At 39.7% G+C, this 19,421-nt stretch overlaps 1 protein-coding gene across 7 annotated transcripts in view; it reads left to right on the plus strand.

Moving 5' to 3' along the window:
• The window catches only part of ENOX1 (ecto-NOX disulfide-thiol exchanger 1), a 364,884-nt gene that overhangs the window by 59,185 nt on the left and 286,278 nt on the right, over positions 1–19,421 (plus strand). The window lies entirely within an intron of this gene.

Below are 19,421 nucleotides of genomic sequence, written 5' to 3' on the forward strand. Positions count from 1 at the left end.
CTCCTTTGGTGGCCCTGCTCATGGGGACAGGCTATGGGGTATAGCCCCTCCCGTGTAATCCTAGTGATGGGTGACTCCTCTGGTCCCCAAGGCTGAGGCTCTCTTGGAGGGCGTGGCTTGGGGTTCACGTCTTCATGGGTTGTTGAGGCTCCCTGAGCTGCCACGGTGCCTCCAGGCTCCCTGTGTGCTGCAGATGGGAGGGCTCCAGTGGTGGGCTTGGGGTAAGTGGGGCAGGAGATTTGGGTCCCCCACCCTGCAACTGATCCCCTGTGTGCTCCCTTAGGTGTGTGCAGAGCAGTTTTTTTATCATGACAATCTAACACCAAGTAGCTGGACCGAGCAGGTTCAGTGGAGCAACTTCTCCTTAATGTTTCTTGACATTAACGGCTCCATTTCTCAATTAGACTGGAAAATAAAGTTGATTATGCGTGTCTGCAGGATGACACTGTACTTTTGACCAGTAACTGCAAAGTAAGTGGGAAAGGTCACGATAAATAACAGTTTAGTTATAATGCCTAGAAGACCACAGTGGCTTACTTCAGGGCTGTTGTTATTGTTCTTACAGCTAGCAAGCAATGTTTGAAAGACTTATGTATTTGTAAAGGGACAGATTTGGATGACATGACTCAATTTTTATTAAATAACACTTTCTGCAAACATAGAAAAGTTGCTGTGTGTGTTTCCTTAGTAGCATTTCTGTGTACTTGTTTTGATTTCACTAAATATTGCAAGTTTAGGCCTGCCTATAAAACAACTTTTGTCTTTGCATGTTCTCTCTGTCAGGAACTGCATTCTGAGATGGCATCTACAGATGAAGATATCTGAAGGAAACAGTGGATTTGCTTAGATAATATTAATAAAGATCTGTCAGAGCTAACAAAAACTGTTTAGAGGGTACAAAGCAAAAGTGTTTAGTGTTAACTTTAGTTTTATTTTCCCTAGTTAGGTCATACTCATTTCCTCCAAGGAAAACAGGACTGCTTATTTTTGCTAATTAAAAGTACATCACTGGTCTGAATCACATCTGTAATTAGTAACAAGATTTTTAGTAGATGTCGGAGGTTTTTTTCGTATTAGATTTGCATTGATAATTTACTATACATGCATACGTATGCATATGTACAGATTTGATGAACAAAAGAACAGCTGGTTGTTTTTCAAAGCAATCAGTTAAAGGTGCTTCATAGGCTGACATTGCTGTTCCTTCTGCTTAGGGCTGAATTTGTTGCTTCTGAACAGCTTGAGTTTTGTCACTTGGAAAGTAAGTGGGGTTAGGAAACCAGAAAATAAACCTGTGCTTTTCTCCTGTCATCCACTCAGCCCGGTAACTCACTCCACAGAAGTGTTGGTGTAAATAGCACTCCTTAGGATGGTTTGGTTGATTTCTGAGACAAATAGAGGGAAAAAAATGCTCAAGGGAGGGAATGATTTGAGGGAAGGCTTGCAGTGAAGCAGGCCTGGAAGACAGAAGAGCTGGGTTGGAGCGTGGCTCATGTTCCCCTGCTGCATCCAAATTGAACCACTGAATAGGTGCAAATGTAGATGGCAGGATAAAAATGGAAACTATTCAAACCAAAAGCAATTAACTTGTATACAGATGGCTTTCTGGCATTCACAGCTGCATAGATTTTGGTTATGTACTTTTTTAGATGTGCTGCAGAAGGTTAAAGCCCTATATGTCCATCTCCAGCTGTTCATGCACATAAAATAGATAAGGAAATGAAGCCAAGTGAGCACTGTGTGTAGCATCAGACTTGCTTGCCAAGATAGGCATCTCAAACAGTAGTGCAACATCCTGTCCTGTCAAATGGCCCTTGTATTGGCCTTTTATGAGAAGAAATTACGTATTTTATATCAAAGGAGTCACTCTAAATTCATAAAAATGAAATACGGGGAAACGCTACGTATACGTCATATCTCTAGGATAAAACCTAGGGCTGAGAACCCTGAACAGAAGTGGAGGATTGCTAAAAGTAGGAAATGTAAGTTCTTCAAGGAGCTTTGGTATATCTTGGAGACTGTGTCTCCTGAAACCTTTTGATTTAAACTGTTTCACGTAGAATGAAGTGTGCTCTGATCCTTTATATTGCAATGCAAGCAATTTACTTTAAAAAAAGCCTTGTTAAGCCATACTTTAAACAAAACCATTTTGGGTTAACATGAAATCTACTTTGATTTGCATTTCCATGTAGAACATAATAAATACTGATTTGGGTCAATGGAAACCTGCATTTTTGTTTTGCATTTTTGTTACTCTTTTTAAAAATAAGTTTTTAAAAAAAGTGTTTGAAATATCTCATGGAAATGGTCAAAGCATTTAGACCAGGCTTTCCAAAGTTGTGGTATAAGAGCCTCTCAGATATTTCAAGCTGGTACATGGCCACCATTGCAATAGCCAGATACCAGTCTATGTGCATATATTGGCCATGGGTTGTCACCACTGCTCAAGTGGAACAGCTGCAGCCCTGTCATAGACTTACGGAATTTTGTTTCTCTTTCTTTTTCTGGGGACACTGTTCTCTGGAATCATTTGTCTGTAGTTTCAGTCTAGGTTTTTTTTGGGGAGTGAAAAACTTGTTTGTTTTACTTTTGGTCCAACTTCCTACTGGAAAAGCACCATAGCCCCCACCTAGTGAAGCTCTGTTGACTTGCAGACCATTGGAATGGCTCCCAGAGGGCCCCAGTCTTTTCTTATCACACTGTGTACAGTATGGATGTGTGCATGGATTGCTCTTAATCTCTGCATGCTCCTGCTGTGACGGCACAGTGGTGAGTCTGCAATTGCAGGAGCCACGTACTTAATCTTCCTGTTTATTTCTTATGGAGTTCCTTTTTGACAAGTAGACACCTGGGAAATGATGTCAAGAGTCCATCTTGTTCTCTATTGTGAAAAGTGGTCTTTCAGAGAGGAATTTTTTGTGGGAAATGGAAGGGTCCATCCTGCCAAATCTAGAGGGATGTTGCACCTCATCCCTAATAAGATGTCTCTATTTAACGTTCTCTGGGGTATGTGTTTCTCCCTTTTTCTACTTGAAGTGCTTTCTTGTGGTTAATGATCTGAATTTGCCAAGCACACTGACTCATTTTGGTGCTCTTTTTCATTATGTAAGCTATTAATGGGTCACTGCTCAGATGCTGGAAAATCTGTTTCAGGCTAATAGCAAGGTGCACAAGTGCCTCTCCATGGTATATTTGCTACCTGTGCACATGTGTTCTGCCTTGATAGTTGGTAGCAAATCTCATGGCAATATGGAATGCAGCATCTATGCTATTAGCAGTCAATTCCTAATCAGCCTTTCATTAATACATACAACACTTCACCTTTTCTAGGATTTTTGCACTATGTAACTGAAGGAGGGTGAGAGGAAACACGTTGATATGCAGAAGAAGGTGTTGATAAGTAAGGAAATCAAATTCTTCCCAGAAGAAGCAGTGTTCTTGCAGTAGAGGAGGAAATAATGCAGGATAAGGAAGTGTCTTGGAGCTACATATGAAAATCTGTCTCTCTGGCATTTTCCCTGCAAGTCAGTAACAAGACTGTTGAGGAATTTGAAAATATAAAGACAATTCAGAAGAGAATTTGTGGGGCACAGGAAAACCTTGAAGGAAACATGGAGGAGGCTATTTTAGGTCCCAGGTTTGGCAACTCAAAATGACAGACAGCAATTACTACAGGAGCAGATCCTTCTGTTGCCTTTTCTTTGTTACACTCAGATAATATCCTTGACTTACAGATGGTTTCCTTCACATGCACACAAGAGATTTTTAGTATTTCCATCAGTGTATAGACAAATTGAGAATGGATGAATGAAAATTAGAGATGGGTCCAAGCTTGGATTTTATTTTTTAAATTCACCGATTTTCCATAAGGAGAGGATCACATTTTCTGGCTGTGGCAACACTCCTAGAAGAAAACAGTTCAAGGTTATTTTCTTTTTATACACTGTTTCTAAGACTGAAAGCCCCTAGTACAGTGAGCTTTCATTTATTGGTTTGTGTTTTTTTCCCTTTAAATTGTATCTGAAAATAATTCAGGGAACCAAACAAGGGAGCAGAGAAAAAAAAAACCACCCTCAAAACAGCCTGCCATTCATGTTTCATTCATTTTGGAAGAAGGTCTAAGTTAGGCTTCTCATAACTAGGACAATCCTAGGAGGAGCTTTCATCCATGCAATGACTCACAGCCCAATGAGTAGAGCCGAAGATCTCTGATGGCAATACCTTTCCTTAACATGGAGAAAATGAGAACGACAATCTTTGGATATACTTGCCCAGGAAGGAAATATCACAGTTACTGCCTGTGCTGAGGTCTGAAAAATATTTTCAGCATAAAGCAGTGCAGAGACAGTTTCCCTACAAGGAAAAGGGAAACTGAAGGATTTATTGTGTTGCAGTATTTATTATGTAAGTGTTAAGTGGTATTTGCATGGTAAAGAGAGAAGGCAGATTTTTCCAGAATATAGAGGACAGGATGAATGATGTTAATGAAAAGCTGATTGATGGAAGCAGAAGTTTGTCTACCATACCACTCATATTTTCTGAACCCCAGCAATCATTTTATGGACATCTGAGTTAAATGAAGGGTGGACCAATCATTTGGCATGCTAAATTTTTATGGAGTCTGTGCCAAGATGGAAGTGGGGTGAATCCAGATCTGATTCTCTAGATGTTAGTTAGGTGCCAGTTCTTCCCATATAGCTAAGGAGACAGGTTCAGAGAGTGATTCAGCCCAGATATGTTTTGCATTGCATTTTGGCATTACCTATCTCTCCCCACATGATATGGAAATGAGATACAGCAACAACTTGAATTTACTCCATCTACTTCTAGGTCCTTCACCAGCCATTTCAGTCAGGAGTCGAGTTGCTATAAGCTCCTTGCTTTGCTCCACTGAAATTAGGGGGGACCTAGACAAGGGGTGGACGATTGTTTAGATACCTTTTGAAACACAGGAGACCTTGTGATTAACTGGTGGCACTCTAACAGATTGTTTTGTTTATTTTAGTTCTTGTTCTAAGAATAAGAGTGCTTGAATTGCTGTGTTAATAAATATGATCCCAAGTAGAGGCATATGTTTTGAAGACTATTTTTTGTTATCTGGTTGGGCTTTTTCACATCCTCCTTTTGTGACTAAGTCGAACCCACAGTCTGCCAAGTGTCTGCTAGGATAAGAACCTGCCTGCCAGACTTGATGCCATTAATCATTTCCCTATTTTGTTTATGTCAGCTAACATCCCTAAACATTATCTAGCAGGTCCTGACAAGAGCTTGTTGGGTGGATTCAGTGTCCTGATTTCTCTTTGACATTTACTAGTGTTGGGCTGGTGCCCATAACGGGTAGGACATAGCATCCCAAAAAGTCCTCTATGGCACTGATTGCTTTGAGCATGCTTTGTAGCAGATACAAATTTCTTATAAGAACTTAACTCTGCAGGGATGTAGGGCTTGTAAACCAAGTGTTCAGAATGACACCTTAAACTGAGGCACTGTGAAAAGCCAGGATTATGTGCCCTCAGTTGAAGCTTAGCAATCAAGCCAAGAGCTTAGAGATTGCCTCATGATACAGTATTATCAATTAACCACCTGTCGGGGATTTTCCGTGACTCAAAGAGGTAATGGTTGTCTGGCTGCTGCTTTCTAGGTAGTCCCTCATAATATGCTCCTATTTCCTCTGTCTTAGGTAAAATCCAATCCTTGACATTGCAAATGATTTGTGTTCGTTCTCATTATGTGATGCATGTCTGTGAGATGAGTCAGATGCACAACTCATCATGACCAAGACAGCTGAAATTATACAGAAGATACTGATTTAGTTATTATTGTTTTCTCTAATATATAGGAAGTCAACCATATGTTAATTATTTTCCTTCAGAACAGCTCCATTAAAATTTAAACTGGTGTTATTAGTGGCAAGAAAATTTCTTTCAGTCATGTGAAAACACTGTGTAGCCAGCAGACCTTATGATCCTGTGCTTGGGTTGTAAATCTTTCAAAAGATGGTGTGCCAGAGTGTGCCCTTTTTTCCTAAGGGGAAGATGGGACTCTTTAGTCTTCCGTATTTATGATTAATCTTGATTAATTGCACATATTGTAAATTCATGGTTTGTGGACAACTCTTTTCCCTTTACCTGAACCCATAGAGTAATCTAATGCAGGAGAACCATAATATATTTTAAGATTGCATTGGGGATGTGTTTGAAGAACATGTGGTGTTTAAAGAACCTAGGCCTTCACTCTTGATGAAGTTATGAGACATGTACCTCTAAACCCCCGTTTTCTGGTTGTGTCCCCTCCCAGGATCTTGCCCTTGATGGCAGGCAGGGGAATGCTGAGAGACAGTGCTGATGCTGTGCCAGCTCTGCTCAGCAGTAGCCAAAACACTGGTGTGTTATCAACGCCCTTCTAGCTAACAGTGCAAGGCACAGCACTGTGAGGGCTGCTATGGAGAAATGAATCCCATCTCAGCCAGACCCAATACAGTTACAAAGTGGAGGGGGAGCCCAGGAGCATTTTGGCTTTACAAGGATCTGAATGTGTCATTAACTACACACGAAAAGCCTTAGTCCCTAAAAACTCCTGGGACACACTGCAGAGACATATGAATACTTTCTAAAGATGGCTATCCCCTTGTGCTCCCTTTTGTGCCCCTCATAACCCAAACTCAAAATCATCTAAACAAAACCTTTGAGGGGTCCTTGGGATAGTAGCTTAAAACATGCCTCTCAAAACAAAAAAGGGCTGGTGCCATTGATAGCTATCTAAGTTTTAAAGTCAAGACTCAGACTCCCAAATTAGAAGATTTTTAGAGAAAGGAAAGCTTTTTCCCCCCTCAAATTTCATGCATTTTAATTTCCCACAACTTCTCTCACTGTGTGCATGAGGGGTTGGGAAGTAATTTGGAGTTGAAAAGTGCACCTTTAATTCTGAGCCTTCCCTGATTTCTCCAGCTGAGATGGTTTCCTTTTGCTTACCCTAAAAGAAGGACAACTGTTGCATGCTTTTATCACTGTCCAGCTTCTTCCTTCCTATTTCACCACCTGGTCCCCTGGATTTCCTGCTGAAGTAGGACTGTTAAATGCTAATATACAAAATCACCCAAATGCTTCTGGCTTTCAAGTTATCCTTTTCAGTTGAATAAAAGTGGTTTGGTGTGGTGTTTTTTGGGGGGAGGGTTCAGTTGGGTTTTTTTTCCTTTCAGTTCTTTAATTTTCCGTTTACCTACCTCATAGTAATCTGAGCTTGTGGTGAGACTTCATATCAGACAGTTTTGGTTTCCTAAAAGTGATCACACTGAATCAATGACCCCAAAAATTTCTGATACCTAATGTTGACTGTTAGAGTAAGTGCATGATGCTAGAGTAATTTCACTTCTTCCTTGTTCTGCCGCTCTGTGTGGGATTTGGAAAATGCTTTTATCAGCTTTTTTCCATTCTTGTGTCTCATTGTATCTTGGTGGTTTTTTTTCTTTACTTAGACATCAAGTGGAAAAGAAGCCCAAGGGCAGTAGCAGAGACTTTATTGCTGGCTTTGCTTACAGAGCTCAGACCAAGTTGCAAGGAAGCTGCAGAATAAAATGAGTTCTTCACATTCTTAGGACATTCTGGTAGAAAGCGTCTTCTGCCTCCGTGGTCATTTGAAGATGATAAAATGCTGCTTCATGTGGGCCCATTCCCTGTCTGCTCCTTTTCCTGTCCCTGCCTGCTGCCCCAGGCATGTACTTGCACCCCTGCAGTCCACAGACCAGTCTCTTGTCCCCCAGTGCTTTCCCATTGATTATCTTCCATCGTTTATGACATCTCAGGCCATTCTTTGAACCCAATCCCAGAGCAGTATGTGTCCAACCCTTTTGAACTGTAATGCAGCAGATGGTTTTTCTCTCAGCATGCATTCAGACCAATTAAAAGCAGTAGGTTCCCTTTACTAAGGCAAGGTGCAGGTAGATGGCAAGGACACAGCTGCCACTTTATTGCCTTAGCTCTATTGCCAAGAGTAGGAATTAGTATTATCTTAAGAAAGAGAAAAGATAAAAATTTCAAAAGTTCATTAGAAAGGGGGAAGAAATCAAGGAGAAATTACGTGAATAATTCAGAATCAGTGGTGTAAGATGTGAGCTGTTGATCACTGTTTTGTTATGCAGACATAGATTTCCATTAATATTCCTTTCTTTGAAAAACAGAAATCCTGTCTCTGCTGTTGTATGCTTAATTGAACACTTGAGGCAGAAAAAACCCGCACAACAAAAAATAAAACAAAACGAAAGACCTGTGGCATGCAGATTTATTCTTCAAATGGCATTTGTGTAGAAAAGTTCTCCCCTGCTCTATGTCCTAACTAGATTCTCTGAATTCTCAGACCTCTCCATGAAGTGGGTGTAGGGATTTCGTCAGCGTTATAGAGTGCAACTGCTGTGAGAAAAGTGGAGTTGCAATGGGTTGTAGAAAGCTAATGTTACACTTGAAAGCACTTTCTTCTTAAAATATATTTTTATGTATATATACATATTGTTAAGACCATCTAATATTCTCTGGAGAGGAAAACCAAATCCACAGTTAAATTGAATTGTTATTCTTTAAGAAGACTTCTGTTACTTGCAGCCTAACTGTAACAGAAAACAGACAATATATTAGCACAGACTCTCAACAAGATATTTTAGCTATAAAATGTCAAAGCCTCTTCAAAATGAAGGAGTAAACTATTGCTTGGCTTTAAAAATGAGCATCACACCTTTAAGAAAATATTGTTGCCCTACTCCTTGAAGAGTGGCTAGATTATTTCAGTGGAAATATATGCCCACGGGCTGTGTATTTTTTGTGCTTTGTTTAACACCAGTTGGCATCTGAGCTGAAGAAAGTTAAAACCAATTATGTGTAGCTGGTGCAGCAAAAATCATGATTGATACATTTACAACGCAGGGTCGATTCTTCTGGTAGTGTTATTTTTTTAAGGGGGGGGGAAGGGGACATGAGGCACATGACTTTGTAGGCCTAAATTAACCCAATGCTCTGATCAATACAGATGTTTCCTTCCTCAGTGCAATCAGTGTGTCTTGCACTGATTGCAGCCTGCAGACCTTGAAGAAGAGACAGCTGTGCAGTTGTTGCTAAGCCTATTTCCCTCTTCCCTTTGATTTAGCGGATTATTTTATACAGTGGAATTATAGGAATTTAAAAATGAAAAAGTGCTGTTGAGTCATCTAGTTCATCTTGCAGCAGGATTGTTCTTTGCAGGTCTTTGTCCAGTCATGGACAGGCTTTGTCCAGGCTTTAGATGTGATTGGACTTCAGCCAATTTCCTTTGGATGATTATTCTACAATAGAATACACTTCATTATTAGAAATTTTTCCCCTGTCAATTTTACTTTGCTCAGTATAATCACATTACTCTTAGCTGTAGTTTCCTGAAAAACCCTATTAAAAAAAAATCCTTAGTGTGTGTATCCTTCCAGAGCTTGTAGATAATTATCATATTTCTCTTTCAGTTGTGGCTTTAGTCAATCTATACATAGCTATATTTAGTTATTTAATATTTTCTTATAAATCACTCTTCCTGATGACTTCTATTGCTGCTATCACTGAACCAAATCTCAAATTCTTCTTTTTAATATTCAAATAGAAAAGGCTGGACTGAATAAAAACTTATAGATTAGATCATGGTGTCATTGAAAACCCATCCTTTGAACGACTGTTCGTGCCTTCAAATCTGTCTCAATACCAGCTCTCCTGAGGCAGACTTCACCAGTAAGATTTGTCTCAACTACCTTATCTACAGCATAAGTACCTGCATCAAAACTGCTCTCCCTTGATTCCTTTTATGATCATTGGACCCATAGCTGTGTGTAATTCATCTATGAATTCACCTATGGTTTAGGTATTCATATTTAGGATGAGAGGAACTGAGCCTTAGAGGCACATATTTCTCTCTAACGTCTCTGTCCTGGACCTCAGAGTTCCTTGGGTATTTAAATATGGGGTCTGTGAGTGTTCAGACATGGTGGTTCAAGAAGTGAAAAGTCTCGATGTCGTCCATGGCAATGCCACCACAGCTTTGAAACAGCAGCAGAGTGGTTTGAAACTTGGAGAGGCTTGATGCATTGTGTGTCCTGAGGTGATTCCTAACACAATTGAATGGTATCGAATTCAATACAGAAGTGTGATGGTTACATTGAAAAACATGGATTGGATAAACTTGCCTTTTGTATAGACATAGAATCACAGAATATCTTCAGTTGAAAGGGACCCATAAGGATCATCAAGCCCAACTCCCTGCTCTTTGAAGGACTACTTAAAACTAAACTGTATGACTAAGAACACTGTCCAGATGCTCCTGGAATTCTGACAGGCTTGTTGCTGACCACTTTCTAAGGGAACCTGTTCTGGTGGCTGACCACCCTCTCAGTGAACCTTTTCCTAGTGTCCAATCTGGCCTGAAGGAGGTGCAGCATTTACCTAGAGAGTTGGAGGTCTAGATGCCTGAGACACTGGTTTTCAAGTTTCTTTGGACTGAAGGAAATGTGTGGTCAATGCCTTTCATTTTCCACGTCCTCTAAAAGATGACTCTTACATGACAGTTACCTACTGTTTTCCCTTCCTCTATTAGGAATTTATTTCCTGCTGACAGCTTGGTGCTCACAATCTTCACTGCAGCCCTAAGTAGATGCCTGCTCAGATGCAGTTCAGCTGGCCATAGGTTATGGTTTGTTCTCCATATAGGTGTAATCATTCCTGGTTTGTACTGGAGTAACCAGGAAAAAAATCAGCATCTGCCTTTTGTTCATTAGTATAAAAATAAGGTAAATACATTTTCCCAGTGGTTGGTTTCCTTCTGTCAGATTTTCTGACATAATATGCTAAGCCTCCATTCCTTATAATTTGTATATAATGTCCAGGAAAACAACTGTTCTAAATTCCTTGGGAGGGCAAACACCAGGGAAGGAGGAGAGCTGTTGAAATTGAAGGATAATAGCTGCTCAAGATGATATATTTATTAATTAATCCTGAATGAATTTAGACTGAAAATTAAAAGAAGTTTTTCAAACATTCCAAGAGGTGAAGTTCTGGAATAAACTCCAAATGCACTAGCTGACTAGAAAACCAAAATAACTTGAACAGAGAATTTGGTAAATTTAGGGAAGTTTTTGTGAGAATACGTAGAAGCATTTACAGAAGTTGGAAAAAAATAAACTATACATGTGATCTGAAGTCATAGTGTTACCAAAGAGGCTAAAAAGGAGACCCGCCATTGCTCATGCGTTTGCACTATCACCTATTGTATGTTTAATGCAGAGGTTAGTGGCTTCTTCTGGTTGTTAACAGATGTCAGAAGGTTACAGTCCGAGGTCAGTGTAAGAATTTCCTTGCTGTTGCCAGACCCTTGGAATTGGGGATGTTAACTCCCTTCCCAGAAAGCATTTAGGACATTAGTCTTGGTCTTTTGTTGCTGTTGCTAGCAACGGCTTATGTGTTGTGCATGTGTGGAAAAGACACTGTGTCCACCTGGGCAAAGCAAGAACAGAAAACTGGACAAAGCCTGGTTCGTCCTTCTGAGTAGTGCATTCCTTCAATATTGCAGCCCAGGCACTGTACCCAGACTTTTTTCAGCTGAAACCTGTGCTGAAAGCATGCCAGGCAATGGGACTCTGCTCCTAATTCGCAGTAATGGAACAAAATGCAGCTATCCTCATCACTCACAGAGACATGGAATCCTCAGAGACTGCAAGCCTTCCACTGCATGCTATACTTCACTGTGATGCTAGCAGACAGAGAACAGGGTTGTCTGTTGGGACAGTTAACTTTGAAGCATCACCATACTGGAGATGAGAAGGACTTGGAGCAGTGTGCATTAGGCAGGTATTTTTAGCTGCTTTTTCTTAAAATTGCTCTGCTTTCCTAATACTGTTTTATCATCACCATGGTGAACTAATTCTGCCACTAGCCTGTCTGCTAATAATCCTTATCTTGATAAGCTATTCCTCATTATTTCTGATTTTTCAGAGAATGATGTCTTGGTTCCTTTTAGCAGCAGGCATGACTGACTGCTCAGGAAGACTTCCTAAACTCCTCTCAAATTGTTTGATCTTGCTCCTCTTTACAGCTACAGCTTCCATGTTTGTTTCTGAGCCAAGGGGGAACATTATGCTTTTCTTTCTTTCAAGTAATGTGGGCAAACAGCTGTGAATCGCAGCTTGCCCTTGTTGCAGTAGGTGTCTATTTCAAGGAGGACATGGTGGTCCTCTTGTTTCCTATGGATTTTTTTGAGTAACATGGTGAAGGGTCTAGAAGAAAAGTCCCTTGAGGAGCAGTCAAGCTTTGGAACAGGCTGTCCAGGATAGTGCTTGAATAACCAACTTTGTCGGTGTTTAAAAGATATGTAGATGTGGCACTGAGGAACATGGTTTAGTGGCAGATTTGGCAGTTCTGGCTTGCTGATTGGATTCGATGATCTCAAAGGTCTTTTCTAACCTAAATGATTCCCTGATTCTGAGAGGGGATGTTACTGGTGGATAGTTCTGAGTGATTCCTCCTTTTATGCAGGAATAAGGTATCATAATCTTCAGATGTTGTGGTTCTAGTGTTTAAGGACTTCCCAGGGCAGGTGAATGTCATGGTCATGCCTAACTTACCTGTGTTGTCCTCACAAGTCTTGTGAAAATATTATCTATATTTAACTTATTGGAATGCCTTTTTACATTTCTTATGATTATTTGAACAGGGTTTTCCAACAATTGTCACTTTAATTAGAAAAGGGAAAGTGTTAGAAATTTATTGCATCTATCACATTCAGCTGCTTTACTCAGTCTTTCACTGGGTGGAAATAGTGCAGCTTGGTGCTTCTGCCTTGCTTTTAAAACCAAAAAAAACCCCAAAAGTATGTTCCTTTGAACTTTCTGTTCCAACCTCTAGGCTGCAATGATGGCAGCACATTTCTGTGTATCTCACATACTCTGTAGAGATGCAGCAAGCTGACTTGGGCTTAGCACTGCTAAACCAAAAGCAGTGACTGTGTTGTGTGCTTCTTCTGCCTGTGTCACGGCAGGTGGGGACCCTTCCCTTCAGAAATGTCTACCACAGTAAAGTTGCTCAATACTTTGAACTTGCACAGAAATATTTTAGGATGTGAGTCTTTGCACCTTGGATGCTACTTTTGAGACAGACTTTAGAGCAGTGAGTCCTCTCTGTCTTTTTCCCACAGGTCAGGGAAAAAAGGGCATTTTAAGCCTGTAGAAATTTGCTTTCTTTGGGTAGAAAAAAGTCTACAATCTTATAAACCTCCTCATTTTTCTTTTTTCAACAGGGAATATGGGTTTGTAATAGCTTACCAAGAAGCTAATCAAAGCAAGGATTTCACTTTCTTGTCTACTTCACTGTCAGTTCAGAATTGGCCTAGATCCATTTACTGTTGCTCCATTTACTGCTGTCCAGTATAGGTAGTTTGTCTGAAGGAGCTGTGGATGAATATCCTTGCTGCAATGGATGACAGGAATCTGTTAGTAGGTAGGGATGTGGGACTGGGTGGACTGTTTCTGCTTCCCACCTGTTTTGTTCAAGCAGTGCACCCCAACTTTAAATGCTGATATCCATGATGAAAAAGAAAAAAGCACCACAAAGTAACAGGTTAAAAAATGTTTTCTTGCACTGTCATGTAGCATACTCCAGTGCACACAGTATGAGTATAATTTTGTCACTGATGGTCTGCAGGTTAATATGCTTTATTGAAGCTGGTTTATTAGACTGAAACTGAAATCTGTTTAAGAGGCTCTTTTTTTTACCCTAAAATCTATTAGATGTTACATCTTAAGGGAACTGTAAGAAGATTGACTCTCAATAATAATAATTTTCTCTCTATTTCAGGGAGAAATTAGAATGTTTAATTTTACCTACAATAATTAGTATAATTTTATATGAGTTCAGGAGATAAGAGAGAAGGTGTAACATGGAGTTTCCTTAATTTGTCTTTGTTACCTGCGTCAACTGTGAATCTCTTGGCCTTGATGCACAGTCAAAAGGGAGACATTTTTCTGTACTTGTAGATTTATGCTAAAAGGAACAAATTTAAAATAAGGATGGTAATGATGGAACCTGAAAGAGATATTTTGAGAAATGAGGTATAGTAAAGGAAGGTTTGTCATGTCCATTTATTCCCCAGTTTTAGTCTTCGACTGAATGCAAAGCTGGAGAACCTACGATCTTGCAAATTTGAATACAAAGAAATGATGTAAAAATAAGAAACAGCCTGCTTTGGTAAATATTGTTAACTGGCATCTAGAAGTGATACATAGTGTTAAAGATATTGCCCCTTGATTGTCAGTTATATAAATCCAAATCTAGAAAAATGTTATAAATACTCACTCTAATGTATATTCATTTGCACAGAAATAAAAGCATTTTCCCCAGTGCCTGGCACATACTGAATATTTCATTTAACAGAATGGAAGGGATTTTATAGGTTAATGTCTTTAAAACTAAGAGATCACAATACATTTCTGACATGGTGCTCCAACCTATACTCTTATTTTACAGTTTAGTTAATTCTCAGTGGAGAAACTCTGGTCCCGTGGTACAAAGAATCCTGCACCAAGTACTGCTCATCTTGGTTGTTTTGCCTAAGGCACTGAGCAAAACTTGTGTCTAACTTTGGCAGTAACCGCAATTCCTTCTGGAGTAACATGAAACATAATGGATGAAGGACCTAGAGCACGAGTCTGATGAGGAGTGGCTGAGGGAACTGGAGTTGTTTAGCCTGTAGAAAAGGAGGCTCAGGGGGATCTTATTGCTCTCTACAACTACCTGAAAGGAAGTTGCAAACAGGTGGGCTTCAGTTTCCTCTCCCAGGTAAAGAGCGATAGGACAAGAAGAAATGGCCTCAAGTTGTGCCAGGAGAGCTTTAGATTGGATATTAGGAAAAATTTCTTCAGCAAAAGGATAGTCAAGCATTAGAACAGACTGCACAGGGAAGTGGTTGAGTCACTATCCCTGTAGGTATCTAAAAAATATGTGGATGTGATGCTTAGGAACGTTGTTTAATGGTGATTTTGGCAGTGCTGGATTAATAGTTGGACTTGGTGATCTTAGAGGTCTTTTCCAATCTAAATGATTCTGTCATTCTATGATATAAAATAAAAGTTGAAACTGTTTATTTTACCTGTTAGACTACTTGATTAGGATTTCTCCCAGCATAACATAACCAAGAACCCAGGAAAGTATTACTTAGTGTTTGGTTGTTTTCCTTTTGTGATCCCAGCATGAGAGTTGCTTTGATTTCCTAAGAAAACTTGAATTCTGTAGAATGGGAGAGGCGTCTTCCAGCTGGAGAGTTGTAGGCCCAATAAATACCATGTAAAAGAACTGGTAAACTGCAACCTGGACCTGGTCTGTCACAGACTTCAGAAGAGTGTGACTGAAGAGACCAGACAATTTGTGTTCTGTATTCATAGTTTGTAGATGAGGGGGGATGCTGAAGGTGTAAGAAGGTGGTTGAAAATTATAAACTATCAAGAATCAGTTCTATGTTAGTACACATGATGGTCTGAGGACTTCTTTAAAAACAGTGAGTAGCACCTCTACTGAAAAATAACGAGTGCAGAAACAGTGATACAATCCATCTCAACTCTAAGACATCACTGTTTCTACATTCTTTTTTTTTCAGTAGAGGTCCTACTCACCCTTTGAAAAATGGCCCTTAGAGAGTCCTAGCTGTAGCTAGTCTCTTCTGACTGATATTTTCAGGGAAAACAAAGTCTTTACAAGGAGATAATCACGGTACTTCTCAGTCCTCGTTCTCTTTCACACCTGTCTGACCTGATCTAAATAGTAAAGCCAAGGTTCAGAAACTTTGCACCTTCCAGTTTCTGATGTGCTTACTGTCCTGTGTTCTTTTTCATATTTATTTATTTTTTAAATAAAAAAACTAGAGAAATCCTGATACACAAATTCTTAAAGGGTGATTGTGGGTTTTGGTTTCTTTGACAAAACACTGAAAAGAATTTTGGTTTTGTTTTTTTTTTTTTTTTTTCAAGTCAGCAAAAAGAACTTTCAGTTCTCAGGGGGAATAGAGCTTTAGAAAATGTTGATTTTTTGTTCATCGAAAACCATTTTAGCTCATAAGCTATGCTTTCCTTATCTTGATGGAAAAAAAAAGATCAGATTTCTAGATCAATAATGTTGAAAACAGCAGCAGCAGTGATCATCCTGGATGCATGTTATTTTCTGATGTGCTTTCATATCTGAGCATTTCCTCATGCTGTAAATATCAGCCTGACTTACAGTCAGGCTTCAACCTCACATCAAGCAATGGCAAAAAAATAGGGGCTGTTTAAATGCAGCAAGGCTTGGAAAAAACAATTTTTTAAAAATGCCAGCATGTCAAAACATTGAAGGAAAATATTGAAGTGTACCAGTGTGCTTCCAGTTTGTCTGTTGCTGAATGCTTTTTCTATTGAATAATCACATCTTCTAGGGTCTAAAGCAATGGTTCATTGTATATAATGCGTGCTTCAAGGCATTAAAAAAAAAAGAGAGATTGAAATTACCTGGAGGAAACCAAATCACTTTATTTCAAAGACAAATTAGATTGATCTATCTTACCATTCTCCATAGATTTCATAAGCACATTACTTGTTGAAGTGGTATCAGGCATTTATATATTACAGTAATTTGCATGCATTCATTAAGCTACACTTTGTAAAGCTCTCTGACAGGGGCATTTGATGAATCCTTTTGTGGACTGCATGGTTTCTTTGCGAGGAGCAATCTGTTAAATCATGCCTATGTCCTTCAGTTTGTCAGAACCAGTAAATTAAGCAGATGTTAGTAACTGTCGGAGAGTTTGGGGGTTTTTTTCATGTTTGCAGAATATGGGGTAACTGTGAAGGGCATGATGTGTTTGTAAAAGCGACAGCTGGTGTTATTAAAGATAGAAAGTCTGCTACAAGTGAAAACTTTCCCTGGCATCTTCTAGCAACTCTAGGAGGTTTTTTAGGACAGTCAGGTGGGTGGTCATTTCTAAAATAAACACTGCTAATATTATGCACAGCAAATTGTGTGCTTGTACTTACAAACAATTGTTCTTATCTTTGGTTGCAAATGTTCTGTCACAGAGCTATCTCAGCCACGCAATAATTTGTAACATTTCTCTGTAAATATTCTCAGGTCAACAATCCCTTGAGATGTGTCTTTGAGCAATATAATTTCATGCGTTATCGAATTAGTAGAATTTTACACCCGATCAGTGTTTGAAGGTTACCTTTATGACACAAGTTTTGCTGGACCTGACAGTTCAGTCCCTGGAATCTATTACCTGTCATGAAGGTCACTTGGCTGAAGATGTTACAGCCAGGGAATAGCATGCATTTAGGTGGTTAATGTGCTTCATCTGATGAGTGGTAATTCATGTCAAGGTGTGGTAAGATGAGTGCTTGTGGTGGACTGTAGAAGCCTTGCAAGTGAAGGTAAAATGGGCAGCCATGAATTGAGTAAATAATGAAGGCAATAAGTAAGATGGAAAGCATAGCTTAGGGAATGTCTTGAGACAGTGGAGGTGGAGGTGCTGATCTCCTCTCTCTGGTGACCAGTGACAGGACACAAGGACATGGAATGAAGTTGCATCCAGGGAAGTTCAGATTGGACCTTAGGAAAAGGTTCTTCACTGAGTGGGTGGTCAGTCGCTGGAACAGGACCCCAGGGAAGTGGTCACAGCACCAAGCCTGTCAAAATTCAAGTAGTGTTCGTACAGCATTCTTAGTTGTTTGGTCTAGATTTAGGTAGTCCTGTGAGGAGCAGAGAGTTGGACTCAATGATTCTTATGGGTGCTTTCCAACTGGAGATTTTGCGTGATTCTGTGATTCTATGGGGAAAAGGTGTTACCAGGCTAACTGATGAAGTATATGTAGAGAAACTGGAGGACATTACTGTAGAAAATAAAGGGAAAACTTCAGGCCACCTTCTGATCTTGCAGATTATTATTGGTATTATCTAGTAAATAGCTCCCACTCCTTTTTAAGTGGTATTTGGCTGATTTTCACATTAACTTTAATGACATTCTCTTTGTGACTACTCTATACATTATTGTGGAAATCTCTTTTGGGAAACTGAGTAGGAGATGCAAAGGGTGGAGATGTAGTGGTGTTACTTGTGGCTTTGTGGTTGAATCTGAGCTTCTGAGCCTGGCTTGTCTGCAGTTGACATCGACAGCAGGAATGGAAACGTAATGCATAGAATAAATAATCCTAGAAGTTGTCATGTTTGCAGCGATTGCCTGAAAATATGTAGAGAAGACCAGTGAGGGATTTCTGTTGTTGTTCTTGCACATGAAAGTAGGCAGCAGCTACAAATCAATGAACTGTTGCTTTTGTAAGAAGAATTGGCAGAATCTTTCATGCTGTTGCTGGATAAAAATTTCTACTGCTTCTGTTTCTCAGAGTGAGTCTTATCTTTTCTGTCTGATTATCTTGCAAAAAATGAGTCGTGAAATAATTATCCATGCTGATATTTACATTTCATCTCTCTGCTTGAAAATTACCAGCTCACAGAAGGGAACAGAGGGAGTCTAGGACTCCTTCGGTCGTCCGAGCCTCTGGAGGAGAAAATGCCTACTCTTCAGCTGGGGCACAGAGGTGCTCCCAGCCAGGTGACCATTGATGCGTAGTGGGTATAGAGTGTTCTGTAACTGATTCTCTTTGCCTTCACTGGGAATCATGTGGTGGGTACCAGTATTGCAGCTGCTGGGGAAAGCTCAGGCAAAATTTGGGGGGAAAGAAAAGAGACAAGACTTTTTCTAATATAGACTCCTAATTATATTTAAGAGCTGGGACTGCATAGCAGCCTTGTGTGAAATGGTGTTTCTTGTTGCAGACTGCAAAGATGCTAATGATGCCGCAGAAATACTCAGTACAGCATGTACTCATAATGGTGATTATCCAGAACAGAGATTGGACCAAGTGCATTTGGACACATGAACTTTCTTCCTTTTTTTGTTTTTTTTTTTTTTCTTTCTCCTTTGTGTCTTTCCTTGGTCTGCTCAGCCTGTTTCTTTCTACCAGTGCATCTTCCTCCTCCCTTTTGCTTTCTTAAGCAAATTAGATTTATCAAATGCATTGTGCTCAGGGTCACTGCGTGAGAATCACCAGGAAAATTTACAGAGACTCTGAGACTAATTGTGATTAGATGTTATATGTATCCTTACAAGAATGTGCATCCAGAATTTCACACCTGTAACAGAACCTCTATGTTCAGCATTTTTGGACAGTAAAGAAGTAATGCACACAATGATGCTCTTGATTTTTCATGTGGTTTCCCTATTCATGCCACTGTCTTGCTCCAAGTTAAAGGCAGAATATTGCTTAAATGTATACAAGAATGCTTGTGGTTTCCTAAATCATTTATATTTTCTGATGTGCCAATGGCATTTTTTCATATTCAATAGGTTGG

This window comes from Manacus candei, unplaced genomic scaffold (genome assembly GCF_025592945.1).
Source record: "Manacus candei isolate 608988 ecotype Guabito, Panama unplaced genomic scaffold, ASM2559294v1 h1tg000014l, whole genome shotgun sequence".
Classification (NCBI taxonomy): Eukaryota; Metazoa; Chordata; class Aves; order Passeriformes; family Pipridae; genus Manacus; species Manacus candei.